An 8748-nucleotide genomic window follows, 5' to 3' on the forward strand; every position below is an offset into this window, starting at 1 on the left:
ATGGCGGACAAAAGATGGCGCTATACACAACAGTGGTATAATACACGGATTCTGCGGCCACCACCACCACCGGGCTCCCAGAGGCCTTCTCCACCTCCACCACAGCCAGATTCCTCCCAGAGGTCTCCTCCACCTCCCGCGGGAAATTTGAATTGGTAAACAAATCCACGTGCTTTTTGACAGCTGTCATCGACAACAACGCATCGCTAACCTCAGTACTGCCATCTTGACGGGCCTAAACCTCAGTGGCACCAACTTAACCTCACAAGCGCGAGATTTGATTCGGTAAACAAAGCCACGTTTTTTGACAGCCACGTCCTTTTTGACAGACAACAACGCATCGCTAACCTCAGTACTGCCATCTTGACGGGCCTAAACCTCAGTAGTACCAACTTAACCTAACTAGCGCGAGATAAACAAATCCACGTGTTTTTTGGCAGCCACGTGCTTTTTTGACAGCTGTCATCCGCCATCTTTAAACTACAGAGCACCGTGCTGCCGTCTTTATCGCAGTAGCTGCAAATTCGTTACCTGTCATCGGCAGTGCTGCCATCTTGGCAGGCCTAAAGCTTAGTGCTACCAACTTAAATTCACTAGCGCGAGATAAATAAATCCACGTGCTTTTCTGACAGCTGCCATCCGCCATCTTTAATCTATAGAGCACAGTGCTGCCCTCTTTAGCTACTTACCTTTGAAATGTGGTGGCGGGTAATTTTTACGTCACAGCTGTCATCCGCCATCTTGCATCGCAAACCTCAGTGCTGCACTCTTTAGGTAGATACCTTTGAAATGTAGTGGCGGCAATTTGAAAAATTCTTTATGCTCTTGTTTGGAAACAAAGCCACGTGCTTTTTTGACAGCTGCCATCCGCCATCTTTAATCTATAGAGCACAGTGCTGCCCTCTTTAGCTACTTACCTTTGAAATGTGGTGGCGGGTAATTTTCACGTCACAGCTGTCATCCGCCATCTTGCATCGCAAACCTCAGTGCTGCACTCTTTAGCTAGATACCTTTGAAATGTAGTGGCGGCAATTTGAAATATTCATTATGCTCTTGTTTGGAAACAAAGCCACGTGCTTTTTTGACAGCTGTCATCCACCATCTTTAATCAACAGAGCACCGTGCTGCTATCATGCGGGCAATTTCGTCAGCTGTCTTCCACCATCTTTAAACCACAGAACACCGTGCTGCCCTCTTGCGTCAGCTGACATCCGCCATCTTTAAACTACAGAGCACCGTGCCGCACTCTTGCGAGCAATTTCGTCAGCTGTCATCCGCCATCATTAAACTACAGAGCACCGTACCGCACTCTATGTGGTGGTGACAAATTCCACATTCGCCATCTTTAATCTACAGAGCGCCGCGCTGCACTCTGTGGTGGCGGACAATTTGAAAAGCTGCCAAGAGAGCATCGCGTTGGCATCTTTATACTTTGACATGTGGTGGCGGCAAATTCCACATCCGCAATCTGAGAGCACTGTGCTGCGCTCTTGATCGTAGTAGCGGACAATTTAAAAAGAACATGTCAAGGAATACCTTTGTTCTAGGAGAAGAAAAGACTACAGTTCTGAACGGCTTGCGTAAGATAGCGATTGTGTTAACCTCCTTTTCCCTGCTCTGTTAAGGTATAGCTTTATCGAATATTGAAGATTATATTAAAAGATAAGAGATTAAGAATATAATTGAACACTCTACTCGATACAACATATGATCAGAACATTGAATGATGTGTTTGGGGTGCACCTCCGTACTAAGAGAATCGAACTCGAGACTGTCGGGTGAGAGGCAAGCACACTAAACCAAACTGTAGGAGCCGGCAATTCTCTTTCTATACAATAATTTCGTGTAGCTATTTCTAGCCAAGTGCAGACTAAAAAAATAAATCCTAGTCTTGTTACATCAGGAAGGGTAACTGGCTAAATCCTGGTCTTTCAGCGTCAGGAAGGGCAATCGGCCGTAAACAGATTCTTGCGATTTAAACTCTTGCGTCAGGAGGGTGCACTCGGCTGTAAAACATATTTTAATCCCAAGAGAATCGAACCCGAGACTGCCGGGTGAGAGGCAAGCACACTAAACCAAACTGTAGGAACCGGCAATTGTCTTTCTATATAACAATTTCGTGTAGCTATTTCTAGCCAAGTGCAGTCTAAAAATAAATCCTAGTCTTGTTACATCAGGAAGGGTAACTGGCTAAATCCTGGTCTTTCAGCGTCAGGAAGGGCAACCGGCTGTAAAACAGATTTTTGCGATTTAAAATCTCATGTTAGGAAGGGGCACTCGGCTGAAAAACAGATTCTTGCGATTTAAACTCTTGCGTCAGGAGGGGGTACTCGGCTGTAAAACATATTTTTCATCCCAAGAGAATCGAACCCGAGACTGCCGGGTGAGAGGCAAGCACACTAAACCAAACTGTAGGAGCAGGCAATTCTCTTTCTATATAACAATTTCGTGTAGCTATTTCTAGCCAAGTGCAGTCTAAAAATAAATCCTAGTCTTGTTACATCAGGAAGGGTACTGGCTAAATCCTGGTCTTTCAGCGTCAGGAAGGGCAACCGGCCGTAAAACAGATTCTTGCTATTTAAAATCTCATGTTAGGAAGGGGCACTCGGCTGTAAAACATATTTTTAATCCCGGCCCTGTTACGTTAGGAACCACATCTAGCTGTAAAAAAGGAGCTCTAAACATTTACAGTGTTAGCTTTAGTAGCAGGCTATGTGCTCACACCGGGTTACATTTTTTGTTCTCCCGCATAGAACACTGTCTTTGAAGTTGTATCGGCGCAGGCAGTCAGAGCGACGTGACGAATGCATGCGTTGACTGAAATTGTACACTCGGCTTCCGGCTGTAGTAACCTTCAACGAGGACACTGCGTGCTGATAAGCTACTTGTAACTCACGGAACATTTTCTTAATCGTGTACGTAATTCCTTCTAGTGTAAGTTCCTAACATAAAATATTATGATTGTGCGGAGAGGTTAAAACACAGTGCCAGCACATAGCCTACTCCTATCGAAAGAGCTTACACGGCGCCGGCACATACGCTACTCCTGTTGAAGGAGTCTGTACAAGGTTTAACACCCCCATCAACAGTCCTTACTTAATGCTGGCTTTTTGCACAACCTCTGGTTATTCGAAACTGCCTAAGAATGTAATATACTACAGTAGGGAGAGGGTAAAACCCGCTGCCGGCACATAGCCTACTCCTGCTGAAAGAGCCTACACAAGGCTTAACGCCTCCATCCGACAGATGAATCACCATCAACATCTTGTACCCGCAATCAGTTTCGGAGAAGCCTGCACAAGGTTTAACGTCCCCATCAACAGCCCTTACTTAATGCTGGCTTTTTGCACACCCTCTGGTTATTCGAAACTGCCTAAGAATGTAATGTACTACAGTAGGGAGAGGGTAAAACCCGGTGCCGGTACATAGCCTACCCCTGCAGAAAGAGCCTGCACAAGGCTTATCGCTTCCATCCGACAGATGAATCACCATCAACATCTTGTACCCCCAATCAGTTTCGGAGAAGCCTGCACAAGGTTTAACGTCCCCATCAACAGCCCTTACTTAATGCTGGCTTTTTGCACACCCTCTGGTTATTCGAAACTGCCTAAGAATGTAATATACTACAGTAGGGAGAGGGTAAAACCCGGTGCCGGTACATAGCCTACTCCTGCCGAAAGAGCCTGCACAAGGCTTATCGCCTCCATCCGACAGATGAATCACCATCAACATCTTGTACCCGCAATCAGTTTCGGAGAAGCCTTCACAAGGTTTAACGTCCCCATCAACAGCCCTTACTTAATGCTGGCTTTTTTGCACACCCTCGAAACTGCCTAAGAATGTAATATACTACAGTAGGGAGAGGGTAAAACTCGGTTCCGGCACATAGCCTACTCCTACCGAAGAAGCCTGCACACAGCCTAGCACCTCAATCCGACAGATGAATCGCCATCAACATCTTGTACTTACAATCATTTTCGAAGGAGTCTGCGCAAGGTTTAACGTCCCCATCAATAGCCCTTACTTAATGCTGGCTTTTTGCACGCCCTCGAAACTACCTGAGAATGTAATATGCAACAGTAGGATCGCCTCCATCCGACAAATGAATCACCCTCAACACTCTTGTACCCGCAATCATTCTCGCTACTTCGGGAGATAGCGGGTTCGAACCCCTACTGTCGGAAGCTGTGAAAAAAAGCAAATGCTAGGCGAGGGACCTGTGCGATCGTCATAACGTGTAATTTCATGATCTAGCCGGATGCGGTCTTAGCTCAATACCTTTAAGTGCCTACAGGTAAGCAATACCGCGGATGTAGCTTGGTACCCTCATGTTTAAGTCCAGAGGTCGAGGATCGCGCGCTAACTTTCCAAGGCTCGATCCGCTGCAGAACTCTTAAATTCTGACACCTCGGCATCAACAGCAGGTTCGATCCCGGCTTAAATACGTCAGCCTGCAGAACTCAGTGTAAGACCCACAGGAGAGCTCTTGTTGCATAAACATTTCATTCCAACTGTACTGCAAACGTCTGCAATTCTTGATATCCGCTTGGTAACAAGGAGCATATTTACTCGCTGCAGTCTGCGTGAAGCGCTCACAGTTCTTTGTGTGTGTTTATTACGTGCACATCCCCCGTCTAAGTACCGTCTGCTGTGAACATTATTCTTCAGCCTTCAACTTAAGGTAAGCCTGAACTGTTAGTTACTGTTTGCAAAGCAACTTCTACGCTAGGTAATAAACATGTACATTCATATATATTTTCTTTCCTTTTTAGGTACAACTAGAATATTATCGTTCGAGTTATAGGCTTGAAGGTACGCATTTTATTCATCCGAGTAACAGTCTGCAGCGCGAACATTTTTAAGGTATGTTTCGAACTTTGAGTTGTAAAGATAGCTAGGCTAGCTCATGTACCCTTTTATATATATTCCTACACTACATTCATATATGTTTGTTCTTTTTAGGTACGAACAGCATATTATCATTCGAGTTACAGGCTTGAAAGTACGCATTTTATTCACCCGAGTAACAGTCTGCAGCACGTGCATTTTTAAGGTATGTTCCGAACTTTGAGTTGTAAAGATAGCTAGGCTAGCTGACGTACCCTTCACTACATTCATATATGTTTCTTCTTATATTTAGGTACGACCAGAATATTATCATTCGAGTTTCAGGCTTGAACGCACGCATTTTATTCATCCGAGTAACAGTCTGCAGCTCGTACATTTTTAAGGTATGTTTCGAACTTTGAGTTGTAAAGATAGCTAGGCTAGCTAGGCTAGCTGACGTACCCTACACTACATTCATATATGTTTCTTCTTTTTTAGGTACGACCAGAATATTATCATTCGAGTTTCAGGCTTGAACGCACGCATTTTATTCATCCGAGTAACAGTTTGCAGCGCGAAGATTTTAAGGTATGTCTGACCTCTATAGGTTGAAACTTGGTTTCTTCCGAACATTGTAACTTTACGCTAATCTCTATTGATAAACAGTTGTTCTCTTCAATCCTCATGCTATAGAAGAGGTTAACCTTATAATTTCAAACTCACAGCCATGTCCGACCTCTATAGGTTGAAACTTGGTTTCTTCCGAACATCGTAACTTTAGTCTATTGATAAATAGTTATTCTCTTCAATCTACATGCTGTAGAAGAGGTTAATCTTATCATTTCAAACTTACAGCAATGTCTGACCTCTATAGGTAGAAACTTGGTTTCTTCCGAACATCGTAACTTTAGTCTATGGATAAATAGTTATTTTCTTTAATCTGCATGTCATAGAAGATGTTAATCTTATAATTTCAAACTCACAGCAATGTCTGATCTGTACAGGTTCAAACTTGGTTTCTTCCGAACATCGTAACTTTAGCCTATTGGTAAATAGTTGTTCTCTTCAATCCTCATGCTATAGACGAGGTTAATCTTATAATTTCAAACTTACAGCAATGTCTAACCTCTATACGTTGAAACTTGGTTTCTTCCTAACGTCGTAACTTTAGTCTAATGATAAATAGTTATTCTCTTCAATCAGCATGCTGTAGAAGAGGTTAATCGTATAATTTCAAACTCACTGCAATGTCTGACCACTGTAGGTTGAAACTTGGTTTCTTCCGAACATAGCAACTTTAGTCTATTGATAAATAGTTGTTCTCTTCAATCTTTCATGCTGTAGAAGAGGTTAATCTTATAATTTCAAACTCACAGCTATGTCCGACCTCTATAGGTTGAAACTTGGTTTCTTCCGAACATCGTAACTTTAGTCTAATGATAAATAAAAATTCTCTTTAATCAGCATGCTGTGGAAGAGGTTAATCTTATAATTTCAAACTTAAAGCCATGTCTGACCTCTATAGGTTGAAACTTGGTTTCTTCCGAACATCGTAACTTTAGTCTATTGATAAATAGTTATTTTCTTTAATCTGCATGTCATAGAAGATGTTAATCTTATAATTTCAAACTCACAGCCATGTCTGACCTGTACAGGTTCAAACTTGGTTTCTTCCTAACATAGCAACTTCAGTCTATTGATAAATAGTTGTTCTCTTCAACCTTTCATGCTGTAGAAGAGGTTAATCTTATAATTTCAAACTTTCAGCAATGTCCGACCTCAATAGGTTGAAACTTGGTTTCTTCCGAGCATCGCAAATTTAGTCTAATCTCTATTGATGAATAGTTGTTCTCTTTAATCCTACATGCTGGTTAATCGTTAGTAATTAAATTTTCGTTTTTTTCTTTGCGACTCGAGGAAAGGATATTGAGTTACTATATTTTTAACAACAAGAGTGCTTCGACTTTGTTAGGTATAGAACATTTATCTCTTTCTGTTTGCTTTTAAAAACTTACAACAATATCTGACCTCTATAGGTTGAAACTTGGTTTTCTTCCGCACGTTGCAACTTTAGGCTAATCTCCATTCATAAATAGTTGTTCTCTTCAATTTTTCATGCTGGTTGATCGTTATTACTTAAATTTTTGTTTTTCATTGCGACTCGAGGAAAGGACAATAAGTTACTATAGTTTTAAGAACAAAAGTGCTTCTGCTTTGTTAGGTATAAAACATTTATATCTCTCTGCCTGCTTATTAAATTTACGACAATGTCTGACTTCTATAAGTTAAAACTTGGTTTTCTTCCGCACGTTGCAACTTTAGGCTAATCTCTTTTCAAAAATGGTTGTTTTCTTTTCATGACATGAAGTCAACATGTTTCCCTGCTCGCAGTGCGATGAAACTGTTACAAGACGAGATGCCTTTACACGTCATTTAAAAATAAAACATAGTAAGGCATCTACTACGTTCTCCTGCGAGCAGTGTGAGGGACGTTTACGATGGTAGATGCCCTTACGCGTCATGTTAAATCAAAACACCACCGGGCGAGTTGGCCGTGCGCGTAGAGGCGCGCGGCTGTGAGCTTGCATCCGGGAGATAGTGGGTTCGAATCCCACTATCGGCAGCCCTGAAAATGGTTTTCCGTGGTTTCCCATTTTCACACCAGGCAAATGCTGGGGCTGTACCTTAATTAAGGCCACGGCCGCTTCCTTCCAACTCCTAGGCCTTTCCTATCGCATCGTCGCCATAAGACCTATCTGTGTCGGTGCGACGTAAAGCCCCTAGCAAAAAAATCAAAACACCCTAGCATAACATCCGCGTTATGTGATGTTTGCGGGATGTACTTCGCTAATGTAGAGCAATATCAGGCTCACTTAGCAGAGGTACATCAAATATCTACTTGCCCTCAGGTAGTAGGGAAAAAGCGTGCAGCTACTGATGTAGCTGTAGAAAGTACTAGTAGTAAAAAACCTAGGAAAAATGAACTTCAATCTATTTACTGCGAACACTGTAACACTGATGTACCATCTTCATATTTTCAGGGGCACTTACGCAGTAATGTGCATAAAAATAATGCTAGTAGAAGTGGCTGTAATGCAAACATCGAGGAAATTAATACTGCATTTAAAAGCAGGATTATTAGCTGTAGAATTCGCGCCAGTCAAAAGTTTCAGAGCACTTCAAACTTTTTAAATTGTGTTCAACCGGATGTACAACAGCTTCTCGCTAAAACTTTGTCCAATCAAAATTTATTTAAAGTTGTGCCCGGTCGCATCTCGTAGACCATTTACAAAATGGCGGCGTAGGAAGGTATGGCCCATGCGATCTATTAAGACAATGAACTTCTTATTAATACGGCATATAGGAGACCATGCACGTCACGGAACGGACTGATTTGGAAGACACTGCGGACAGTAGAGGCTCATTTTGAATTGTTTTGAAAAATATAGCAGCGGAATGATTGTTTAAAGATATACTCTAAAATTTTCAACTGCAGAAGTAAGACGCAAATACAAGCCAAGTTTTACATTTGAAGATTATCCTAAAATCCTGAGGAAGATATTGACTGTTTTACAATCGGCGATAACATCTGATAAAATAATTCACCGGCGTATTTTATAAAAAAAGACGAGATGTTATAGAAATAAATAATTTGTGGTGAGATACGTCTGACTTGGATCCGGAGAGCAGCCACTCTGCGATTGAAGAAAAAGGACTCACCATATTGCAGAACCGACAATTTCGTATGAGAAGAAAGTTACCCCTGTGGTTATAAACTTAATATCTATATACGGAGAACTTATTCCAAACGAAGAAAACTTCGTCGTTTAGAATAGCAGTAGAACTATGGAATATATCATGACTGATTGCTCCGTAAAAGGAATTTTCTACGCTGTCTGCAGACCTGGAATGATGACTGCT

The sequence above is a fragment of the Anabrus simplex genome, chromosome 2, assembly GCF_040414725.1.
Source record: "Anabrus simplex isolate iqAnaSimp1 chromosome 2, ASM4041472v1, whole genome shotgun sequence".
NCBI lineage: Eukaryota > Metazoa > Arthropoda > Insecta > Orthoptera > Tettigoniidae > Anabrus > Anabrus simplex.